Raw genomic sequence first — 25,829 nt, 5'->3', positions numbered from 1 at the left:
TAATGTTACTATGAGAAAGGGTTTGTGATTGGCACAAGATTCTGCTGTGTTCTTCAGTACATTACAATTATATTAAAATGAAACGCCCACTCTCCTTTCTGCAAATCCATCATCCATGTATTTTGTTTCAGCCTCAGAAATGTTCGAAACAAGTTTTTTAGCCAATTTTGGAAAGAAAATTTCCCTTTCGATAACCATAATTATAATACTAATAACTAACTATAATGTAAAACTCTAGTAACTAATAAGAGTTACCATACTTGTTATATACCAGTATATAACTATGTGCTAAGCTGTTTACCTCTATTATCTCATGTGCTCTCCATAACAACCCTGTGAGATAAGCATTATTGTTCTCATTTACAGATGGGGATTGAGTCTTAAGGGAAGTTAAGTGACTTGTTCAAAGTCTTAACAGCTTAGTAAGTGGCAGAAGCCAGATGCCAGCCCAAGCCAGAAGTGACCAAAGGCCCTTAAGTGAAATTGTTCTGTCTCACCATAGCTTTCTTTCCCTAGTGGTAGGCAACAGGGTGGCCACCTCTGCACCTGTGAGAGGGTGCAGAGTCCATGAGCTAAACCTATGGTGAATCTTTTAGAATCATTTCTTACTGGTCACAGATTTCAAATTACATGTTGTAATTCTCACCAGCTGGATCTCAGTGTTCTGGGTCTCTCTGTTTAGGAAAAAAATAACACAATGTGGTGCATGTTCTTTTTTAATCCTACCTGCATTGTTAGCACCTTTCAGTTTTTTCAAAGCTTTTTACATATGTTATCTCATTTGTCAAGTCACTAGCTTTTCTTAGCCAAGCTCCTAGTGGAATTCTCCTTCCATACATCTAACACACTCCATTTCTTTCTAAAACAAGACCATTCCCAAGTGTGGTCTTTCCAGATTAGATATGTAGAAACCACATATTTTATTTAAGGGGTTAATATCTCTTAATGAGAGATTCAAAAACTGAACTCACCCTGGCTGAAAGCACCAAGTGTGGTCATTCAAAGCCTCTTAAAGCAAATTAGATGCCATCTGCTTCCCAAGACTGGAAATGTAGACCTGCTGCTTAGAAATCTTGTTGGAATTAGTATTAAAACAAGGCTGTTGCCTGTCATTTGATTAATTACTCATGACATCTTACGTAAAAGTAATTTTTTCCTAAGTGAATTTTTCGATAATTAAGTGTCAAGTATGTGTTATTATTTTAGAGTGAACTTCTTTTTATTTAAATAACAAATTTGATCTTCACTCTAGTTGAATGTTTATTGAGCGCTTACTGTATGCTCGGCACTATTCAAGGCATTTGGGTTGCCTGGTGGAAAGATTAGAATCAAACCTTCTGATTCCTCCTCCTACAATACAAAATATTATGTGCACTGACCCATGATTTCATTGAGGGCAAAAAGCATGTCTTATTGCTCTTCTATGGAATAACTGAGACAGGACCTCACCTGTGGAAAGGTCTTCTTTATTTAAAGTGAAGTGAATTACTTCTTGCTTCATCTGCCTTCATGAAGGGCACTGTTAGCAGTCTTGGATCACAGAAAGGGGCATTCATGCTTCTGTTCTCTGTGATGAAGATCGAAGATGGATTTAGGACAAATTCTCTTATCTCTGGGCTCCCACAGTGCTTTGCAGCTATTGAATAGCAATATCACTTCTTCCACTTGTAACTGTGAGCTCCTTCGTGTCAGACACCCCATCTTATTCCTCTCTTTCCTTACGGTGGTAGACATAATACTCTGCACATAGGCCTACAGTCAGTATTTGCTGCACTGAACTAATTACAGGCTGCTTCATTTCCCTCCCAAAGAACGGGGACCGTGCCTCTGATATTTCCATTTACAACTTCACTATAGCACATAGTGACGCACATTTTGCACCTAATTCATGATCAGCAAATACTCATGGACTTCAAGTCTCATCTTTCCCTTGTTTGAGTTCATTGTACTACCATTTGGCTTTTTCATAGCAAGACCCCCAAAACTGAATCAAGGAATGAGTGCCTTCTCTGACTGATTACCCAATGAATAAACAATAACCAAACACATGGATAACGTGCCTTCTCCTACAGCCACAGAATGTCTCCCCCTCACCTGTCAAGTTGGGTAACAGGGCCCTGAAAAGGAAGGACTTGTCCAAGGTCACATAGAGAGATTGCAGTGAAGCTGCGACTGGAATCCAGATTTCATTATTTCCAGATTTCTACCTACTTAACATCTGCCCTCTTTCCCTTACTTTCCATCCCCACCGCTGCTGCCTGAGATCAGGCCCTTTCCCTCCCACCTGGACTGCTGCTCTCGCCTCCTGACTGTTCTCTCGCCGCCTGCCTCTACACCTCCAGCTCGTCCTCCACACGGTTGCCACGGTGATCTTCTAAAGTGCAGATCAGATCATGCTTACTCTGTTGTTAAAAGTCTTTTAGATGCTCCCCTCAAAACGTAGGATAGGGTCTACACTTCTTCACATGACCCTCAGGGCAACGAAGGCTCCGCCGTGATCCCCCTGCCTGCCGCTCATTTCTCTCCTTCGGAGCCCATTTCCCAGCCAAGTTCAAGTGTCTCCAGTGACCCTAACTTTTAGTTGTTTCATGCCGCCGTGCACAGCTGCCTGCGTTCCTCCTGCTTTCTCTGCCCAGACCACCATCTCAACCTGACTCCTTGGTAGACAGCAGCTTCTAGGGTCTTCTAAGTGGGCAGACAGGGGTCTCTTTGATCAAACCCCATTCTCTGTCCTCTGCCTCTCCCCACACATGCTCCCTCCCACATTAGAGCTGATGCCTAAGCACTTGTAACACTTCTTTCACTTCCTTTTTAAAAAATTTTATTTTTTATTGAAGTGTAGTTGATGTACAGTGTTAGTTTCAAGTGTATAACAAGGCAATTCAGTTATACATTTATATACATACATATTTTTTCTTTTCAGATTCTTTTTCATTATGTTATTCCAAGAAATTGAGTATAGTTCTCTGTGCTATACAGTAGGTCCTTGTTGTTTATCTATTTTATATATAGTAGTTAATATCTGCTAATCCCAAGCCCTTAATTTATTCCTCCCCCACCTTTTCCCCTTTGGTAACCATAGTTTGTTTTCTATGTCCGTGGGTCTATTTTTGGTTTGTAAATAAAATTTGTATCATTTTTTTTTTCAGATTCCACATGTATTTCACTCACTTTTTAAACACATTCCTTTCTGAGGAGGCTGTGAACTTTTTAAGGACAGAGATGCGATCCGACTCAGATTTGTGTTCCCAGAAGCTGACCGTAGGTCAGGCATATAATAGAGACCCCCTTACACAGCTGCTGACTCTGGAATAAATATAACTTCCCTAACCCTTCACAGTGAATTAACTCAACTTATGGTTTCCTTTAAATTAAGCCTCACATGGGATGATAGTTGGATTATGTAAGACCTAAAGGAAGGAGAGTATATTTAAAGAAGAGCCGCACTTGAAAATGTCTTGCTTTTATAGGTGGTGAACGAATATTTCCCTGCAGCCATGGGAAACTGTATCAGCATGTTGGTCACACAAAGCGGCCAGAGGGCCACTGAATATTTCTGTGGGACCCTTTGTAACTGCCTCCCCACGGCTGAAAGGAATCCATGTGGTTACCTGTTGGGTGAAGAGAACTTGTGTCGCATTCAGATCTTTCATCAGGGAGTAGATTTTCAGCTACTTTTCCAGCTCAGTTGTTAAACTCATCCCTGCCCGATTTACCAATTGCTGAATTGTTCATTTGCTTATTTATTTATGATGCGAGTCAGGAAAACAGGAAGCAGAGAGAAATTCAGATTCTTTTTCTCTTTCTTGATGAGTTTGTGCTGGGGGAGGGAAGCTATTTTCAGCAAAGAGATGTCCTTTCTACCTGGAAGTTCACATTTTTACCTGCAATGATCTGATATTCAACGTCTGTGAGGTCTGAGTTCATGAATAACTTGATGAATCTGGCTAGTTTCTGGAGCCAGGACAGGAGCCTTTGTTCTTCCCTCTTCTTCTCTGTTTCATTATTCTCTCGGGTACTTCAAATGCCTGAACGCAGGTGGCCTTGTGGCACATTCTGTGTAGGCAGTAAGCTAGCATAGGCATCTTGGCTTGGGGCATCCATTCTCTGGTAAAAGAGCCATTCACCTTGATAATACGTGTCATTTGCTCAGAGGCAGGAAGGGTATGGTGAATAGACATGTGGGCTTTCGGCATCTATCAGGTTCCAGTTAGAGTCCCAGCTCTGCTGCTCACCGCCTGGGCCATCCTGGGAATGCTGAGCCTCAGCTTCCTTACCTCATCGCTTATGTAATAAGTTTGTTAAAGCTTGTTAAGAAGATTAAACAAGCCACATAGAAGGACTTCACAGTGAATACTTGGGAGTCATCACCTAGTTTTATCAGCTCTGAATGCGCTTTCACTTTAATTGCCCCTGGTGCTCACAGTGTTCCCTGGTGAGAAAGACAGGGAACACCTTGTCGGCCCCATATGACAGAGGGAAGAGGGGAACCTGAGAGCCCCTCGCCCCAGCAGTGTTCCCTCTCCACTCTGCCACCTTTGGGTTGTGGTTGCGTATCCTCCGTTCACCTTTTCTAAAGCATGACTCAGAGCTCTTCCTTCCGACAGCGAGTCTTCTGAATGAGAGACAATAACAATCAAATGTTTTGGCGTTATTCACCAGGAGAGCTAATAGCTCTGCCTTCCACATTTAGAGCATGAAGAACACTGCTTTAGGAAACACTGAGCAAAGGTGGTACATGGTCTGATTTGGGTCACGTCTTTGATCTGTATGGTTTTCCCTTCTATCAGGTGAGAAGAGAGTGGTATCAGGTCCTCCATGTCAGAGAGCAGGGGAGCAGTGCAGGCTGGCAGGCACAGGGCAGCCTGAGTTCTCTCCACCCCCATTGCTGCTCATGGTCTGATTGCATGTTGCCTGCCATTCATGGACAGACTGGAAGACAGAACAAGGGTTCGGCTTCCCCACGTTGGAAAAGCTAATTAGAAGCCAGGCACCCTCTCCAGATTGTCCAATTTGACTATTTTATTTTGGCCATTAATGTTGATTGACTATTTGACCTTTCCTGTATGCCCTCAGGACCCCGTGCCCAGCGAGGTCAGCTAATCCACAGTCCATTTGTTTCAGACAGTTTGGAAGAGTACGTGTAACAATATGTATTGGTTAGAATAATACAAGCTCTTGTTGCAGTCAACTCTTACAATGAATAATGGTTTAAACACAATAGAAGTTTATTTTATTTATCATGAAGTCCAAAACTTGTCTCATCTCCCCTCTGAGCAGTGATTCAGGGACTTTTGCCATGCTGCGGCCCCTCCATCTTCAACATCTGGCTTCCAAGGTCAAAGGAGTCATTTGCATCAAGCTGGTGGGAGGGAAAGAGAAGTTGAATGCTTGCTGGAGGAATGTTGTCCCTGGCCAGGCTCATTCCATTTGACTGGCCAGAACTCACATTCCCTTGGCCAGTGCTCAGACACATGGCTGCACCTAATTTCTAGGGTGGAGTCTAGTTTTGTGCTCCAGAAGAGGAAATGAGTTTGGTGAACCAACCGGTCTCTGCCTCAAAATAATTATGACCAAAACTAACATTTATAAAGCATTCACTTTGTGCCGGGCGTTGTGCTAGGCACTTTATCTAAATTATTTTTAAATCCATATGCTATGTTTTTCACCCATTTAAAGTATACAATTAATTGGTTTTTAGTATATTCACAGTCATGCAACCATCACCACCATCAACTTTAGAGCATTTTCACTGTCTTCCCCGCAAACTCCCTTACCCATTAGCAGTCACTCCCCATTTCCTCTCAATTGCCCTTCCCCCAACCCTAGGCAACCACCAGTCTACTTTCTGTCTGGTTGAATTTGCCTGTTCTAACATTTCCTAGCCCCAGGAATGCTTATATTGTTTTATATTATACTCACAACAGCCTTACAAGGGAGGCAAGTTGTTATTCCCATTTTACAGGTTTATAGAGAATCAGGTTGCTTAAATGACTTGCTAATAAATTTAAACCCTACCTCTCACTGAATTCTATCGTACTGTGCTGTGTCCCAATTATAAAGAATAATCACACCATGATTTCGGGAAAGAGAGTGGAAGGGGTGTTAGTTTGCCCGCTTTTTAATAAATATCATGGCAAAAAAAAAAAAAAAAAAAAAAACCCCAAAACCTAACATCTTCATTGAGGGCTCCTTTTCTGAAGTGACAGATACTTAGAAGTCAGAGAACTTAAGGTTTAAAGCCCAGACCTCCCACTTACCAGGTGCGTACAAAGTATGCACTGCTTAATTCCTCTGGAGTCTTAGTGTCTTTATCTCTAGAATGGGAATAATGAATCTGTTTGCTGGGAGGATTGAATGAGATTAGCCTATATGAAAGCTGTTGCTGCAACTTTGCATAGTTGATCCCTTGCCAGTGTTAGTTGTTCTTGCTTAGAAGCGAAATTCTGGCTGTAATTGGGCAGCCACGGAAATTATGTTAATGTATCTGGGCCTCCAGGATACTGTCCGGGAAGAAATGATTGTGACTTCACTTTTTACAATATTCAGATTACAACCCAGAAGTGGCTGAGATCCTGGGAGGATTTCTAACAATGAGGGTTAAGAAAAAGGGACATACTCTCCAGGATAGAAAAATATATGTGGATTCTGGTCTGTCAACTCCTGATCTCATCTGGGCAGAAGAGCTTGTTATAGGCACCTGGAAAGAACCAGCTGAGCCAGCGTAAGTTTGAAGTTCCTTGGGAGAGAAGATAAGCTGGTTGAGTTTCTGTAGGCAGAGAGCCAGTAATGAGGTTTCCAGCATTCCGTCACATGTCCTTTTCATCACTTTCAGCTCAGCCAGAGACGGCAAAGCCTCAGACTCAGGGGCCAAGTGTGTCTTTGAGAGTCTCAGGGAGGTAGTTACGAAGGAGTGAATTGTGCTTTTGTTCCACTGACCCATTCCCCACCCTACCCTGTCCTGAGCCATAAGGATATTAAAACCTAGGCACGAGAGCACGGAGCAGGCTGTGGAGCCAGTGGGGAAGTTGCATTGGCAGTAGCTGGCTGAGTCATACAGCCAGAAGAGACCGTCAGAGACAAGGTTCCTGAACTCTGGGTAGAATCAAGGGCATATTTCAGCCTTAAAAATTTGCCCGAAAAGCCTCTGGTTCTGCTATTTCCTAATTGCATGGACAACTGATTTAACATCTCTGAGCCTCCACTTCCATATGGGATTGTTACCTGGACCATGACTTACAACCATGGAAGCTGCAACCTGCAGTTCCAGGGGCTCGATTCACATACTCTAGGGGTCAGCAGATTGTGAACACGGGAAAGGGTCAGACACTAAATATTTTCGGTTTTATGGGCCACACTGTCTCTACGGTAACTAATCAAGTCTACTGTGGTCGTGCAAAAGCAGCCACACATACTACGTAAATGAATGGGGGTGGCTGTGTTCCAATAAAGCTTCACTTTGGGGCACTGAAATTTGAACGTTATGTAATTTTCATGTGCCACAAAGCATTATTCTTATTTTGATTTTTTTTCAATCAATTAAAAATTTAAAAGCCATTCTTGGCTTATAGATGCTACAAAATCAGACAGTGGGCCAGGTCTGATCTGCAGGCCGTGGTTTGCAGGCCCCTAGCATACACTGAAATACATTCAGTGTTCTCTGGAGAGATGCAGTGTGGTGGTCTGATTACAGCAAGGACCAAAATAAGAAAGTACATGTGGAGGGTTAGCATAGTGTCTGCCCCTTATAAGTGCCTTGCAAATGGTTATTATTACTGTTTGCCCCCTAAAAAAGAAATACATTAACTACTTGCCACATTTAGAATGGACATTTAGAAAGGGCGACAGTTACATTTTGGTTACTTAACATTTCCCCTATGTTACACTTTTATTATTAATAAAGTATACTTTAAAATTAAAATGATGAAAACTGGTTTGGACAGGTGGTGACATTAGGAGGCCACCCAGTTTTTAAATTCTTTCCTAGCACCCAGCGTTGTCACTTTAATTTGTAGACATCTTTTAGTACAGTCATCAGTTGGTCAGAGGATTGGTTTTAGGACTTGTGGATGCCGAAATCTGAGGATGCGCAAGTCCCTTGTATTAAATGGAGTAGTGTTTGCGTATAACCTATGCACATTCTCCTGTACACTTTAAATCATCTTTAGATTGCTTATACTACCTAGTTCAATGTAAATACTATGTAAGTAGCTGTAAATACAAGGTAAATGGTATGTACATAGTTGGCTGGGGTGGTAAATTCAAGTCTTGCTTTTGGAACTTTCTGGAACTTTTTTTTTTTTAATCTGCAGTTGGTTGAATCCACCGATGTGGAACCACAGATGCAAAGGGCTGACTGTACTTGGTCTGTGCTGCTAGGTGCTACATGAGTAAATGACTTTAGGTCTTTTCCGTCTAGGAGCTCATAGTTTTCTCCACAGCGGGTGTATGCATGCTAAGGGTATGCAAGATGACAGCCCTTCTCTTTATATTAACTTTTCATCTCAGCCGTCAGTTTCTGTTTTGGTATAGGATTTATTGTGTACTTACTGTGCCACAGTAATATGGTTGTACCTCCTACAATTTATATATATATATATATATATATATATATATATATATATATATATAATATTCAGATAATGGAAAGCGTGCTCATAATTTTTTTAAACGGTGATGTCGACAAAGTTTTGAGAAAACTGGTTGAGAAGGAAAATAAATTAATGTATCCCAACGGGAAACAAGAGTTGGTTTGAGTGATGTAGGTTCTTTTTCAGAATGACACTAGTGTTTTTAAGACATAAAGTAACAGTTACTCTGGTGTCTATTTTGTCACAGGTCGGAAGCAGTATATTTCATATTTTTAATTTCATAACACAACAGCTGTATGATAAGTACTGTTATCTCCATTTCATAGATGAGGAACCAAGTTTCAGTTCAGAGAAGTTAAGCAACTTGTGAAGGTCAGCTTGAATGAATCAGGACTGTCTAACTATACAGCATGACATTTACCACTTCAACCTTCATTGCATTGAAGAAGTTCATGAAAAAGGAATGATTATTCTCTGGTATTCCTAAACTCTGAAGTTAGTCTTTTTCCCATCACGTGTAGTTGGTTTATTAAGTAGTAAATGAATAAAATTCCACTCTCCCAGGGATCCATGGTCAACCCCTTACCTCCTGACCTTTGCACATCACATGCTTCTCACTCTGATTGGAAATCTTCTTAATTAGATCTCCTGGTCATCCATCAAAACTCAGCTTAGACACCACCTCTTCCAGAAAGCCTTCTGAACTTCACGTCCCAGACTAGGTGAGATGCCTTTCCTCTAGACATCTGTAGCACCTAAATAAAAAGTGCTTATAAAATATGCCGTGCAGCTGTGTTGGTTGCTATCTGCTTGTTACTCCCTGGACTGAGAGCCCCTTAGGGGACAAAGTCTGACCCTGGGTTCATTGACTGTCTGCCGTTCAACATAATAATAAAGTGCCTGGGACATAATAGGCCCTCCATGAATATTCATGGATGAAGAAATTCTCCCCTCATTGATATGGAGTCTGAGATAACTTTGGCAAAGAGATGGGTTGAAGATTGTCTTTACTAAGGTTTCCCAGGATAGGACAAATTTGTGAACATGAATTAAATTACAGGGGACCAGATAAAGGTAAAACAAAGGAAGCAAAATTTTATATGTGTAAAGGCTTTTTCCTTCTGGGTTCTTCAGAAACTGAAGCAGGTACACACACACACACCAATCAAATTTATGCTGATGTATATGATTTATCAGTATACTCCGGTTTCTCTCTCTCTCTGTGTTTATGTGTGTGCACGTGTATGAGCCTGCACATACTCAAGAACATGAGTTCATAAAAATAATTGACCGCAATTTCTATAACCTATCTCGTGGGTCACTGAAAGCTCAACAAAAGGATAAAAGAAGGTTCATTAACACTTCAGGTTGGCCGATCTTGCCGCCATTCAGCTGCTCTAAGTCTCCTGTGGTCCTAAAGCAGCTTCCCTCTTGGATGCGTACAACTTTACCTCTTTCTCTGAAGAAAGCGTTTTGTTGAGAGCTTTTGCGATGTTCCAGATATTCAACAGAGGTGATCTCATTTAACCCTCAGACGTTTGCACGGATCCACAGGTCCTGAACCCAAAAGAAATGGATTAAGTCAAAAGCAAGTCAAGAATTTAGTGAAATAGAAAATCTTCACTAAGAAAGAAGGAAGGAAGCGGGGTAGTGAGGGAGGGGGTGATGTCAAGACTGAGAAAAAGTCTGAATTTTGTTGAATTCAGTTATGAATGTTGTTAAATTCTTATACAAATTTGTTACATAGGATTATATCAAATTAATTTATTGGTAATAAGATGAGTATTTGACCATTAGCATAGACATTTTATATCTGAGCGGGGAGGGGCCTTTTCAACTGACTGAGAGAAAAGCTTTCTTCTTCCCACCACCAAATGTGGCTACACGTGAAGAGCTTTCTTACTTGCTGAAAAAGAACTGCATTAGAACAGTTGTTCCAGATTTTTACGTTTCATAGACCAGAAACTTTTCAGAATAAACTTTTAAAGGCCAGAAGAATTGCCAACTTTTATTTTGCCAATAAAATGAAGGACATTAAGAAACAGGACAAAAAACTATATATTCTCATCATCATTTTAGAAATAAAAAGACAATTTACTAGCAAAAACAATAAGAAGAAATAATAAACAGTAGAAAGGACATAATCTCCTAATAAAGGAAGGTCATTTTTGCTTAATGAAACATCACTGCATTCTCTTTACTCTTCTCATCCCGCCTGGACCAACAGGGTTTGGGGACCAGCCTCTGGGAACCACTGCTACTGCCATTAGCAGGCTTTGAAGTCACATGGATCTCTATTTAAATCCAGGCCCTACTAATTCGTAGCTGTGAAACCTGGGGCAAATTACTCAACTTTTCTGACCTGCTGTTTCTTCATGTGTCAGATGAGGATAATAATCTGACTGTATTAATTTCCTAGGGTTGCCATAGCAAAGTACCACAAACTAGGTGGCTTAGAACACCAGAAGTTTTTTGTCTCACCGTTGTAGAGCCTAGAAGTCTGAAACCCAAGTGTCAGTAGGACCATGAAGTAATGCTTCTGAAGGCCCTGGGAAGTTTCATGTTTCACGCGTCTCTCCTCGCTTCTGGTAGTTGCCTGGCCTTTGGCACCGTATCTCCAACCTTCACATGCTGTTCTCCCTGTGCGCATATGTGTCCCGTGTCCCCCTTTTGTAAGGACACCAGTCAGTCACAGTGGATTAGGGACCAACCCTACTCCAATACGACTTCTTAACTAATTACGTCTGTGACAATTCTGTTTCCAAACAAGGTCACATTCTGAAGTATGGGGGTGGGGTGGTTAGGACTTCAACCTATGAGTTTAGGGGGAACACAAGTTAACCCATATCACTAACCAAACTCATGGAATTGTTGTGTCAAATTCATTCACAGGAGGGGCTGAATACATTGTAAAGTACCAGAGAATGTAACAGTTGTTTGTTTTTAAAGAAAATTTATGATTGAGGAATTTATGCTTTGGGGACAGTAAGCAACTTATGCAAGGCCATATAACTAAAAAGAAGTGAAGATGGGACCCTGAGCACATGCATAAAACATTTTAAATACCTGTTACGTGGTGGGCCCTGTTCTAGTCCTTCCATGAGGAGATGTGAGCAGAATCCTGACTGCAGTGAAGGAGCAAATCCTCAGGGAAAAGGGAGCCACGGAAGGGATCAGAATGGGGAGTGCTGGGGTTGGATTTTTATTTGAAAAGAATCTGGCTGTTGTGTAGACAGTGATTTGTGGCAAGACAATAGTCAAAGCAAAGAAGCCAGCTAGGAGGTGATGGCAGTCGTCCACATGAGAGGGGATGGTGGGAGAGACTAGGGACCAAAGGTAGAGGTGGAGAACAGATTTGAGGTCTATTCTAAAGACAGAAGTAACAGCATTTGCTGATGAGCAGGATGTGGGATGTAAGATTTTTTTTTTTTTTCCCAAGAGCCAAGAATGACTCCCAGGTTTTTGACCAGAGCAAGTTGGTGAATGATTATGCTATTTTTTTGAAATGTTGCATGTTGGGAGTCCAGCAGATATGGTGGTGGGGGAACCACAGGTTTGGTTTTGGACATTTTAAATATGAAAGCCTGTTAGACAGTCAAGTGGAGATGCTCGGACATGGGATGCAGCTGGATGTGAAAGTCTGGAGTTCAGGGCACAGGTCGGGACGAGACATCTACATGGGGTTGTCCTTAATCCATAGATGACATTTAAGCCTTGATACTTGATGTTCAATGGAGTCAACGTAACAAGAGAGGTCTAACGATGACCCTGGGGCACAAGAAGGTTGAAAGATCAGGAGGTGGAGAAGGGCTCAGCAAAGAGGACTCAGAAGGATGGATTAGTGAGGTAGGAGAGAAAGCAAGGGGGTCTCAGGAACCACATTTAAAAAGTGGTTGATTCAGGAAGATGTCGTTAATTCTGTCAAAGAGCCGTGGAGAGATCAAGTAAACCGAGGACTCCTCTCTGGCCATTGCTCCTGGTACTGAGCACGTTACCACTTAACAAAAGCATCTCTAGCGGAGTCGGGAGGGTGAAGCCTGACTGAAGGCAGTGAAGGAGCGAGTGGGATGTGAAGAGGTAAAAACGGTGAGAACGGACCCTTATATTTTATGTTCTCTGTCACCTCAGTTTCTTGGAAGCTGTGGATTTAACATTTAGGAGAATGGGCTCTGCAGTCTTAGACTTCAGTCCTTATTCTGACTGAGCCATTTATTATCAAGTCCCCGAACCCCACCAGCCACAGAGTCCTCATCTGTAAAGTGGAGACAATCGTACTACTCACTTCAAAATGTTGTGGGGGTTGAATGGGAGACACGACTCAAGTTTAAACACATTGCCAGCCCATAGTAAGTGTCAGTAAATATTAGCACCATCACTCATGTAAGCAAAGTACTGGTACAGCTTCCCGGCCCCACGGAGTTCATTATGTCGGGAGTATTGGTGGCAGGAGGTGGCAGTTGTGACAGAGTATGTGTTGTGATTATTATCCTTGACAGGGGAACAGAGTGAGGTGTTACGATATAAAAACTATATGAAGGCTCATCTATAGCAGTTTTTCACGGGGTGTGTCATGATGGGGGAATAGCTAGGCAGCAGGGGGAAATGGACAGAAAAGAAAGGGCTCTGGAGGAGGTTTTTGGGGATCATGGTAGACCAAGGAGCTGGAAATCACGGGAAGACTTGGAATAGACCAAGCCACGTCAGACCACGTGTGGGTAACCCGCGCTCGATATTGGCAGTAACCGTTAATCTTGTAATCATAGTTATCATTTACTCTTTGCCACACATGGTCTTTATACCTGGCTTTTCTTTCCTGTTTAGAAATTCAAGTCCCTTTCCCCTCTGACCCCTTCAGCTATGTCACATTCCTCTTCTCCTCCAGTGCCTAATATTAAATACAGTCTTGAAGGAGGGGATACCTCCTCCACATATATTCCATATCCCCTAATAAGATGCTTAGAGTCAGAAATAAACAAGAGAGAGTAGTCTGTATGTGAGCAAATTAAGTTGGCCACTCAGTCATTCTCTAAAAACACAGAGCAAGGAAAATCTCTCATGTTTAAAGCTGCATAGCCTGGAAAATTGTAGGATCACTGTGTCTCACAGAGGGCTACCTCTCATGTCTCTCAAGGAGTGTTGACTGTGTACCTTCAAGACGGCGGTTTCTTATATGGACAAGCTCACCTGACTGGGACCTTGTAGGTGGACAAATCCTGGTTTATACTGATTTAGGACAGGAGTTTGCAGTGGAACCTTTCAGACAGAGATACCTGTTTCCTTGCTTGGCACACCTTGACTTAATGGCAGTAGATGTATATCTGTGTGCAAAATTTCGTTGTTGTTAATGTGGCAGGTGCTTGGTTGAAACAGGTGAAGGAAGCCACATTGGTCTCACTGTGGACAGCAAGCATGCTATATTTCCTGGGCTGGTGAGTTCATTTGACTAATAGTGCAAATAAAGTAGAGAGAAGCTAGGGAGCTGAACTGGCAGCCAGAGAAGAGTGCCCAGACCCACCGTTCTCCGGCAGAAAGTCCCTGTATTCCTAGTGATGCTCTGCCGTCTGGCTGATGGGCCTCTCTGGGGTTGTCTTCCCTTCTTTACAGGCTGAGGATTAGAAGACTCCTTGGCAAATACTAGTTGGCATTTTTAAAAGACAGTTTTAAAAGAAGGTGAGATAGAAATCCATTTTCCAAAAAGAAAAACTAGCCAACAGTGTGGGAGTGTGCATTATAAACCAGGCACAGCATTTCCTTGATATGCTTTACTTACTCTTGCAAGGTAAAAATTAGCATACCCACTTTATAGATAAAGTCAACCATGGTATTACCAGCGGCAAAGGTAGGGTTTAAACAAACAAGTTGATTTGGGTCCCAAACCTATGATCTTTCTATAATTTCTACTAAAACGCATAGTGAATACATTTCCTCACATTGCTCACGTGCCCCTACAGTTGAATGTGAAACACTGCCTGAGATAGGATGATAGGTTTAAGAGTATGGGCTCTGAAACCAGGTTGCCTGGAATTGATTCCAGTCTTGCCCCTGAGCAGCTGGGATCCTGCTTGAATGTGTTAACCTCTCTGAATCTCAGTTTTTTTCATCTGCAATATTTTGTTCATGATAACACCTACCTCATATGAATGTTCTGATGATTAAATGAAGATTACATGAACCTGAGCACCTAGAACGCTGCCTGGCACATGAGAAGTGTTTGATAGTAGCCATTATTATCAAAAACATGATTTCTGGTGTTGATATTCAGTGACCCTAAAGAGGTTATATTGACCTTGTCAGAGAGGAAACAAAAAACTCGGTCACTGCTCCTCCATGCTGCCTGCCTGTTAATGGTTTTTGGCCAGTCAGTGATACTGTTTCCGATTTCTGCGTGTCCTCCCATTTTCAGAGCTTCCATGCTCTAGAGGTAGCACAGTAGGATAGAGATGCACCTCAGAAGACCTGGGTCTGGGTCAACCTCAAATCACACTTGGAAACCGTGTGACCGGCGCAGGTCACTTTCTCTCTCTTGCTACGGGTTCCTCATCCACACAGTGACCAGGTTGAACTCCTGAACTGCTAGGGCTCCTTGCATCCCTCCGTTTCTTTGAGCGCTGGACAAAGTCACTTAACTTCTCGGATGGCTCATTTATACTGTAGCGCTGCTGAACCTTTCCTGGTTGCTGAGAGGCTCAGGGAGAGTGAAAGTGTTCGGTACACTGTGACAGGCTATGCAAATGTGAGGGCTGATCTTTACAGAACTATTATGAGAATTAAACCTGAGTACTATGCCTTGCTATGTGTGCATTGGAGATGCAGGGGGCTTTCCTCTACGTTTTGCCATCTTTGCCTACCCCACACTGGGTTGGGTGGATCCACCTTAACAAGGTGTAGGGGAACACGAGTCAAGGATGGGGGTGCAGTACTGATGGTGGGAAAGCATCTTATTGGTTAATGCTGGTACATCCCAAACACCAATTACTGTCACTGCTTCTAAGGCTGATATATTTATCAGGATGAGTTCCAAGGAAATATATGTACCCAGGGAGCGAGGACGCTGCATGGTCACCCCCTGTGATGTAAAATATGAGAGTCTAGGAGGGGCTGTTTTATAATTCATCAGGTTTCGCTAGTGAGTTCTGCTGGAGTCTTAGTTATAAAGGCAAGTGGGAACCGGACGGCAGACAGGAGAACCTGGCACCAAGGAGACGGAGAAGCTGCCTTTGGTGCCTCCTGCCTCCTCCCTGCTTTGTTCCAATAATTTTGTGCTCGGTAAGTTCCCTAGCTTTGCAGCTAATCGTTGTTGAATGAGCTTGGCAAATGAATCTGTAGTTTGGAAAATGCACTTGCTGTCAGAAGTGTGTGTCAGTGTTTGGGCTTCTGACAAATTCCACAATTCTCTTTAATGAGCAAAATAGCTTAAAAGATGAAACAAAAGCCGACAAATCAATTATTCACCTTGATCCTTGGAAGGCTGCTTTCTTTGGTTGCTAAAGTTTCTCAGGTTTCATTCTGTCAGTTTCATTTGTTGGGTGAGCTTTGAAAAGAACAAGTCTCTTTGTCACGAAATTGTTTTTCCTAGCTGCCGAAAGGAGGTATGTACAGGGCGGTTTGTCCATCCCCACCCCCCCAGCTTACCCTCCCCAGCGATCGGTAAATCTTAAAACAGACCGTTTGCCTGGTAACCAGCTCCGACAGAGCTGAACCTGTACAAGGCAAGACTCAAATCGCAATCTTTTGTGTGAACAGAACTGAGGAGCTGTGAATAATTGTCATTGTGGAGATGACTGTGAAACTCGGTATGGGGGTAGCCCCTGCGTTTTGCCGGAATGGGGTCAGAATCTGAGCAGATTTGCATTTGGCATGCCTGTTGGTGGTGCGGGAGAGGGACGGAAAGAAAAGACTGAATCGTTATGGAAAGAGCTGTACAACCCTCCCGCCGGACAGACAAATGCAGAAAGCATGACCATTATGTTTGGGTAACTTGGGGCTGTTTTCTCTAGTTTCCTATTCCCATTAATAATTACCTGAAGCTGTGTTTTGGTCCGCATCTGGGTGTGCTCCAGGTCCTGGCTCCAAGCAGGGTGAGTGCTAACTCCTGGTCAGCTAGCCAGAGGAAGTCCTTTCCTCCTCACAAGGAAAGAAGCAAACGCTGTACCTTCTCGGACTGTTTTCTGCTGTGTTGTTTGCCTCTGTCCAAATCTCATGGAAACTAACAGCTTGATGTACCTTTTTTTTTTTTTTTTTTTTTTTTTTTTGCAGTAGCAGATTTAACTGTGGTGTCATATGGCATATTATATATGGAGAGGAATAGCAAGACATTTTTCTGAATGTTTCAAGTGTGTCTGGCTTGTTGACATTTGCTTTAATTTCACCCTCAAGGAACTACTGTCTTCTGCACCCATAACTGTTTGTCTGTCCTAAACATTTACTTTATGCGTAATTGTACTTTCTCTTTGGAGGTAGAATCTATAGATCTGACAAGAACATCCTCTTTATCCTAAAGGAAAGCAACTACTCATTTTAGCATCTCCTCGAAAAAGTATGTTTTTTCCCCCCACCGGGTACTTAGCTTGCTCTTTGTTTTTTCCGGATTAATATTTTGTTCAGTACCACTGTACTTCCAATAAAGTTGTTTCTCTTTTCCTAGTACACTTTCCGATTGCAACAAAACTTGGCAAATTTGAAATATGGAATATATCTTTTTTTTTTTCAGGAACACATTTTCCAGGCATACTTCTTTTGTCCATAAATAGCTTTTCCATATTTTCCATTTCTCTGAATAAGTTCTGCTTAAAGAGCAGAGGAGTGATGTATTGTGGTTGGCACTGAGGGGTGTGTAACCTGAGACTTGGTTTCTAATCTACAAACGGCTGCCCCACAAGGGGTCTGTAAAATGTCTTTTTGTCTTATGTTCAGCGCAAATCCTCTGGGCTACAGCAGTAATGATTAAGAGGAAATTCAGTGAATCATTGCAGGTACAAACCAACATCTGTGTTTGACTGTCCAGCAAGCACACAATGCTGTGTAAAGCTCAGGACACACAGCTGAAGGTTCCTCAAAGTGTTAATGTATCTTCATGCCAAGAGCAGTGTAGTTGTGAAGTATTTGCGATGTATTGTACATTGAATGTCACTGTACCACATTTTTTAAAAAATGTCCTTCCAGAGCCCCTGGTTTATTTTGCAGCAGTATCTGAGTTTTGATTCAGGATGGTTTTATGGAGAAATAAGCCAATGTACCAGTCTCAATAAACAGAGCTTTTTCTTGTTTGGTGGTGGTTTTTCCATCTTCTCCACCCACCAAGAATAAGCTATTTATAGCAACAAAAGAAAATTTAGCATGAGTTATTCTCAATTAAATTTACAGCAAGACAGATACAAACTGTGACAAGAACCTTCTGAGAGAACGCATACACACCGAAAGACATGTCTCTCAAAGAAGGATTAAAAGCCAAAGAGGCATTCACATTTTGCCTACATGACACGTGATTTTCTTTGAGAGGGGTTGGAGGGCAGAAGGGGGAGAGGTTTAAAGGAGCTGTTCTGAGACCTGGCCCCAGCGGTGTGCGGTGGAAAGAGCAGGGCTGTGCTCTGCTACGGTCTCCACCTCACTCTCCTTATCTGTAAAATGGGGAGGGGAAGTAAAGGAGATTACATCAGGTAGATGGGGTACGTATAGCAAACGGTGCCCTGTTTGGCACAAAGGGGACCCAGTGAAAGGTAGTCGTTATTGGTAGAATTATGTAAAATACATTAACTCATTCTGATGTTGGTTTTGAAAGAACCAACCAAGCACAGCAAATCGGAAGATTATCAAATATTTTCTTGTTAGTAAGATGTACTTCTTTCAGTTAGACTTTTTGTTTTTGCTTTTGTCTTGGAAGCCTAGTAAAGACAGAATTATTACCTTTTGGTTCACTTTTCACTAATCCTTAAAATGGCATCTGAAGTCCTTACATAATTATTCAAAGAATAAACCTGATTTCAAATGGAGGAGTGTGGAGATAAACGGATGCCAGATAATAGAGCGTAGCCTTCTAAGTTATTTGCGAAACAACGATTAGGCCATAATTCCAGCCCTGACATTGCACTAAAGTGCCTGATTATAATGGTAAATATCATTTATTACACCCCAGGCACGGTGCTGTATGTTTTATGTGCATTTTCTCATTTACTCCTCATCACAGCCCTGCCGGGTGGTTACTATTTTGCTTCACATTGTCAAATGAGGAAACAAGATTAGAGAAAAGTTTATTTCAGTACTACCAGTTTAAATGGCATCTGGCAGTGCTAGAATTTGAGCTGATTCCAGAAGCTGGACTGTAACCACCATGGTGGGGTGATCCAACAGAATGTTCCCAGGTCTGCATGGCTCCCTTTGGGCTCCCTTGATTCTTCTCCCCACATAGTTAACGTCTATTAGAGTTTAGGGAGTACAAAAAAATATGAAGTTGGAGACTTCCATGTCTCCCAGTTTTGATCTGTGCCAACCAAGGTCACATTTTCCTGAGCCATTTTTACAATTCTCACCAAAGTATATACTTTAGTATAAAAAGACATGAAATTTTAAAAGATCACAAATCTACCAATTCAAGGTAAGATCTAAAGGTTGCCCTGAATTAGTATCATCCTTTGACCTAGGGAACCTTCCTCTGTGCCTCTGGCTTTAGAGGCGTCTCTGGGCCAAGAGGAGGGGCCCATTTGGATCTTGATTTCTAGACCACATTCAGGGTAAATAGGACCCCAGAATTTCTTCCCCAAACAGTCCTAAGCCCACTTCCAAGGGTTGTACTGTGTGCCTACCCCGGGCATGAGGAAACCCAAGAGGCTGCTATTTGCATGGGGTTAGGGGTGGGGTCAGGGGGTGGGATGCTGTTGAGCACTGCTTGGACTTGTGAGTTGGGGTGTCCACGCATCTGCAGGAAAGGTCTTTTGTGGTGCAGGAGGAACTTTGGAAGAGAAGAGGGGCTGGCTCAGGTCTAGGGACCCCAGAACTGTTAGGGACAGCCTTGCTCTACACTGAAGGATGTTCACCTGTACTTCAGAGTAATGAAGCTAAAATTCCAGTGGGATGGTTTTGTGGGGCTTTTGTTTGTCTTTGTTTTTGCTTTTGACCTTTTCCCCATTGAGCCAAAAGAAATCACTTTAACAAGAAAGTGGTCAAAGCTATGAAAATCTCAGACTAAAAGCTTTTTAAGTTCCATTTTGGAATTGACAGCAACCTGGTCTATCAAGGCTAGACATTCGCCTTTCTTCCCATTCAGAGGCATAGGCTGACTTTGGAAGGTGATTTTTGGGTCAGCTGGATAAAACTCTGCCGTTTATCCTTTATGCCATTTGAAAATGTAGTTGCTCAGAGTGTCTATTGCTAATTTCAGGTGCCCTTTTTTTCCTCTAGTCTTAAATTGCTGTGGTACCCTTAGTGCTGGGGACTGATGAAGGCTGCCTGAAGGAACCCAGTGAACCCTGCCCTCTGGGCTGGTATGAAAAGCAGAAATGGCGATCAGTGGCTTTGAGTGGGCTTCCATCCTTATTACAGCTCCTTCTTCCATCCAGCACCTCATTCTCCCAGTGGCTTCTTTCCATCTTCTTTTGTATTGGAGAGAAGGACCCACCTATGGAGAACTAGCAGCCAGGAGTTCCAGGCAACAAAATCTTTGTAGTTATTAAGAATCTTGAGGGGTTTTGTGGCTTGATTTTGTTTTATTTTTAATGCAGTGAAAGCTGTTATGCAATTAACAGAGTGGTTTTCGATTTTGTTTTTTGTTGCTCTTCATCAAGTACTTTTCTAGGTGAAAAGGCAGAGTGCATCTTGGGATGTATTTCCTACTTCCAAATCTTCCACCTTTCTTTCCTTAGGTATGAAGCATGTATAGTAATTACTGTCTCAAGGCTGTTGGGAAAATGTGAATGAGATAACTCATGTCCCAGTAAATAGCTATTTCTTCATCCGTGTGAAGGCATCTGGCTCAGTAAAATCTTAGCACATAAGTGTGCCTACATCAAATGATCCTCCAATTTGAAAATAACAGCAGTTAAACTGATGATTCTGTGATGACTAAGGTCACACATTTGTTTTGCCTAGCTGAGGCAGTGGTAGGGATGGTACAGGGAGATTTTTTTTAAATGGAACAAAATAAAATTTATTTAATCTCTGCATTGAAAACTATTAATAGTGTATGCCTTGGGTAGTGGTAATCCCACTGATTTTTACTTTCTTTTTTATGCTTTAGGTGTTGTTTAAACTTTTGTGGTGAGCATGCATTGTTTATATAATTAGGAGGAAAAAGGAGAAAAACATTTTTAGGGAGCTGAGTTAGAGTAGGACATGGTTATGGATACATTGCAGATGTCTAACTCTGTAGGAAGAGTCCAGTCAAACTTTTTTTTAAGATGCAGAATACCTAGGGAAGGGTTGTTTTCTGATTGGAATAATCCAGGTTAGCTTGTTTTATTTACTTGTTTGCTTGTTTCTTTGTCTATTATTAATCACTTATTAAGCACAGACTAGTGCCACATTTTCTGCTAGTATTGTATTGAGATTACAAAAGTGAACAATCATAATCTTTGAACTCAAGGCATTTATAATCCAAGGGAAATGGGCATATGAGCCCACAATTCTAACGCAGTGTGATTCTTGCTGTGCCATAACAGGCTCTTGAGTTTTCTTTCTATTGCGAGGAATAGACACCATGACTCCAACTGACTTACTCAGTGAAGGGAATGTACTGGTGATGGTAACCTAAAAGTACAGCAGTAAAGCCAGCTTCAAGAGGTCTGATCCTGTGGGTTACAAGGTTGTCAGGGAAACTGTTTCCTATGGTTTTGTCATGCTGCCTGTTTCTTTATTAGCTGCATCCTAAGGCTAACTGCCCCCATGGTCCCAGAAACGGTTGTCAGAGGCTCTGGGACAACTTGTTTTCTTAGTCACATCCAGCCAGAAAGAGATCCTGAGAATGGTCCCTAAAATTTGAATGGACTGGCTTACCGATGAACATAGAACCGGATTACCAGCCTATTCTGTAGCTTAGACATAGGCAGCCTCCCCATCACCTCATGAGTCCCAAACAAAGTCTGGCCACTGTTGCTGTTAGGAAGGGACGGTGGTGATGATGGATGCTGTGTTCTTCCACTTGTGATATGTACAACACGTAATGTACAAATGTCCACTAGAATTAGTACATAACATAATTGGAAGAAGGCCAAGCATATGATGGCGCATGTCTTTAAACTGACTTCCACGGTGAGAAAGGGTTTGCCAAAAGATAAGAAAGAGGGAAAGGTTCTGAGGCAGAGAAAAAAGCTTTCTACAGTCACAAAAACTAACCAGGTAATTGTTTAACTCTCTGTTTGTCTTTATATTGGCATTATTTCAAAAGTTGCCAGCCAGAAGCCATCTGCCCAGTGGTATAATTAACAGAAACCCTAACGTATCAGTTTCACCAAAACTTGCTGTTGGATGATAGCAGCTGGGTATTTAAGCTAAACCACAGTCACATGTCTTTTTTTTTTACAATGTGAGTACAGACTTGAACTCAATTTAATATTAACCTTTAAATTTAGGTCCGTTGCTTCAAAAGTATAGTATTTTAGAGCTAGACAATACCATTGTCATTGTTTTTCTGCTTTTTTGCTTCTGTGAAACCTATTCAGGAAGTTTAATGACTCACCCAGTGCCTCAAATATATTTGGATTTTGAACTCATGAAATCTGTGATGCTAAAAAATGGTATAAGACAAATGGGGGTACCTTTGAATAGATGTGCTTACTTGCCAACTGTGTAGTATATATCACATTGAGAATGAAATAGACTAGAATAAAATAATTGTTAGCCAAATATCAATGTACCATAGCAAAATTAGATTAAACTTTGGTGTCTGTGTGATTCACAGTTTATATAATTTCTCCATTCTTCAGTTCTTCAGCCTTAGACAATACTTACTTTTTCTTTCATTAAAGAAGTAAAATACTTCTTGGATAAGATGTACTAGATGGGTTTGGTAACAGTTTCTACTAAAACTCCTGACTCCAAATTTAATTAACTATGTTTTGGATTTTTTAAATTTTTTCAGTTTTGCAGCGTAGAAGAAGTGACAAGACTATTACTTTCTTTAGGAAGTGTGCTCATACTTTTCACAATTTTCTGCCATCTAAATGCAATCATAAAGCACCCTTTTGTTTTTTTTACTCATGAAGCTTGTTAAATGTTGTCAACCTACCTACTTAATGAGCATGGCCCTAGACAGTCTTTCATCTAGCTTCTTTCCAAAGAACATTCAATAATGGCAACAAACAGAATCAAAGTATATTTTCTCTTGCCATTTGCTTCTGGTGCAGCAAATCTGTTCAGAAAACCTGGAGCCAGACACGGCACTGGTCACAGCCCAGCTGTGTCAGTGAGGAACCTGAGGCTGACTCGGAAAACAGGCCTGAGTGAGAGAAGGCAGCAGTGATCATGTAGGAAATGCTCCCCAGGGCACTGATTTCTTCTTCTTCAGATTAGACAGCTCTTCAGTGCAGAGAAAGAAGCAACTAAAAATAGTGGAAGGCTGATGGATAATGTCGATTTAAAAGCACATACATCATCCCAGAATTAAAAGGTGCCATTATCCTGTGACAAAGCTTTACTTCCCATAGCACAAGCCAGATAAACTCCTCTTTGTTTAGTTTTGAGGTTTCCTTGTACAAATAGGGAAATGGCAAGATAAATTGTTTTTTGGCTGAATTTTTCACCTCATCAGTAAGTTTGACAGTAATTTGAGTTCCTGACAAATAGGGGATGCCAAAGAGGCATCAAAGAATCCAGGTCAGATACTCAGGCTGCATATGGTACTCCTAGTCCTTAGACCATTGACACCTATACATTCTTGTTGGTTACGTTCTTCTGCCCTGTGCCTTTTGAGTACCCCTCCACCCTACCCCAGCTGCTTTAGACCTCCCCCGGCTCCAGTCCCTTCCCCAGGCCTTTCACACATCTCCGTGATCAAACAGCTAAAGAGCTAATTGATTAACTGATGATTAACTAAAGAGTTCATGCCTGGCACAGCCAGTTGTTAAATATTTTGACATCATTTCTGTTAAGACCCATCTTATTTTTTAAAAACTTATGGCTACAATGGGGGAGAATAACATTCAGACACAGAAACCGTGTATAATTCAGTGCTAGAATGTTTGACAGCTCTGTAGAATTTTTAAAAGAGTGATAAAGGAGATATTATTTGAGATTGTCTGGAAAGATTGGCCAGGAATTGGGGTTAGGCAGGAATAAAGGATAGGACAGAACATACATTTTTTTAAAGTTCATTTATTTAGCAAATAATAACAAAATCTCCCGTGTTTTTACTGCCACTTGGCACACATTAGCTCGTTTACCTCTCGTAGCGGCACCGTGAGGAGAGCGGAGCACACAAGGCTTCATCACACGGATAGAAAGTGGCAGGAAAGCCCACGAGTCGCCCACTCTTGCCCCTTCTATGCAAGACTCTGTGTTAGGTGCTGGCCTGGTGAATATGAAGGTGCATTTTTTACTTGTAAAGGCCAAAATTTGCAAACCCAAGGAAATACTGACAACCCTTAAGTGAATAAAAGAGTGTTCTTGGGCCTTTCCCAATCAGGAGCATCATTTAGAAACATGGCTGGGTAACACATTTTTATATTGCTTGCTTCGGTTGCTTCAACAGCAGTATAAAAAGTGGAAATTTGAGCCACAGGGAAGTAGCTAAACTCATCATAATTTGATTATCTAATCTTCCAATGTTAGTTGTCTTATAACCATTGCATAACATAGGAACATTAGAAAAAGCAATAAAGCACGCAGTCTAAATATTTAGCCTATTGACGAAGTCTTGCTTTCCATCTTTAGATGGAAACTGAAAGAGCAAGACTGTTTATTATTGATTTTCTAGCAAATCTAACTTTTCCTAGCTCTGCTTCCCAGCTTATGCCGTACACAACAACGAGCATGTACTTGCTCTGACTAAATTATATGAGGAAGTGTACCTTTATGGGCCAGAGTATGGCATTACCTCCTTTCTTGCCAAAAATACCCCCTAGAGAGTTTCTTGAGGGCAGGAGTTTGATTTCAGTTATCCTTGTGTGCCTGACATCTAGCATGGTTAATTGATAGACACCAGATAACGCACCCTTCGAGGGAGGATGGAGGCAGTGTGGGACTGAGAAGCTGGGGGATAATTTCTGGAGCTGAGACTTGAAGATGATGCAGGAATTTACTAACCACACAGGGAAGGGCATTGTAAGAAGATAGTATAAACTAAGCAGTGTTTCTCAAACAAAAATGACCCCAGAGTTTGTATGTTTAAGGAAAGCAGGGAAGCCCTCAGTGCCTCTGCAGTATTGTTTGCCCCTGGCATCCCATTTTTCTAAACTTTCCCTACTCCCTTCTCCTTTGTCTCATTCCCCACTCATCCTGTAAAATTCAGTCTTCTTCAACAAACAAGTAACAAAGAAAAAAGAAACATGGGGAAAGCACTTAAAAGACAAGTCAATTAATTGTAATCAGTGAACCTTATCGGATCCAGATTCAAACAATCTGTAAAAAAATTTCATGACATCCATGAGACATTTGGAGATTTCAGTGCCAGCTGGATATTTGGTGATGCTATTGCTGATATTTCAGCTGATATTTCACAATTGCTGATATTGTGGTAATGTTAAAAATAGGTCCTTATCTTTTAGAAATACACGCTGATATATTCACAGATGAAATGATTTACATCAAAATAATAACAGGAGAGGGAAAATGAGTAGGGATATAAACAATAAATAAAATAATAAATACACAAATTAGCATTAGTTGTTTGTCTTGTATCGTTCTAGAAGACGTTCTTCTTCTCCCCACTCCCCACCAGTGGGTTCCACCTCGTCGTTACATCCCAGATGCTCTGGACATGTTTCATAATTATCTGTTTACGTGGGTCGCCATCACCAGAGGGAGCTCATTAGTAAGGACAGAGATTTTTCTTTGTCCTCCCATTGCCTGGCTCATAGGAGGGGCTCAGTAATGTCGGATAGAAGGATGGAAAGATGAATGAATGGATACAGACCTCCAGGTTCTACATCAGGGTGTGTGATTCAAGCAGTGGGCTCCCCTTCATTTCCCCTACTTTTATCAAATTCTTAAGAAACAAATCTCGATTCATGTTCTATGTACAAAACAGTCTTTGCTCATAACCGACAGCCAGGAATGCAGCAGCCTAATTGAAACGAGATAATTCAGACATTT

General features: G+C 41.6%; 1 protein-coding gene and 1 long non-coding RNA gene across 26 annotated transcripts in view; one reads left to right on the top strand and one right to left on the bottom strand.

The window, feature by feature from the left end:
* The window catches only part of DLG2 (discs large MAGUK scaffold protein 2), a 1,704,777-nt gene that overhangs the window by 1,491,758 nt on the left and 187,190 nt on the right, over positions 1 to 25,829 (top strand). Inside the window, exon 1 of one of the 25 annotated variants that reach the window (XM_014560893.2) lies at positions 15,575 to 15,857. The exons of 23 other annotated variants lie outside the window; for them this stretch is intronic. The gene's annotated coding sequence lies outside the window, so the exon portion shown is untranslated. Of the gene's footprint in view, positions 1 to 15,574; positions 15,858 to 16,280; positions 16,670 to 25,829 lie in introns of those variants that run through there. One more of the 25 variants, XM_032488782.1, reaches the window with a different exon arrangement.
* On the bottom strand, positions 8,574 to 16,870 carry LOC116666404. Its single transcript, XR_004323230.1, has 3 exons — positions 16,613 to 16,870; positions 10,043 to 10,148; positions 8,574 to 9,346 (listed from the first exon to the last, which is right to left on the bottom strand). It is a non-coding gene; the product is annotated as an uncharacterized LOC116666404 (long non-coding RNA).

This window comes from Camelus ferus, chromosome 10, assembly GCF_009834535.1.
Source record: "Camelus ferus isolate YT-003-E chromosome 10, BCGSAC_Cfer_1.0, whole genome shotgun sequence".
NCBI classification, from domain to species: Eukaryota; Metazoa; Chordata; class Mammalia; order Artiodactyla; family Camelidae; genus Camelus; species Camelus ferus.
The sequence above is the reverse complement of the archived record's forward strand: the minus strand, read 5'-3'. Positions and strand labels throughout refer to the sequence as shown.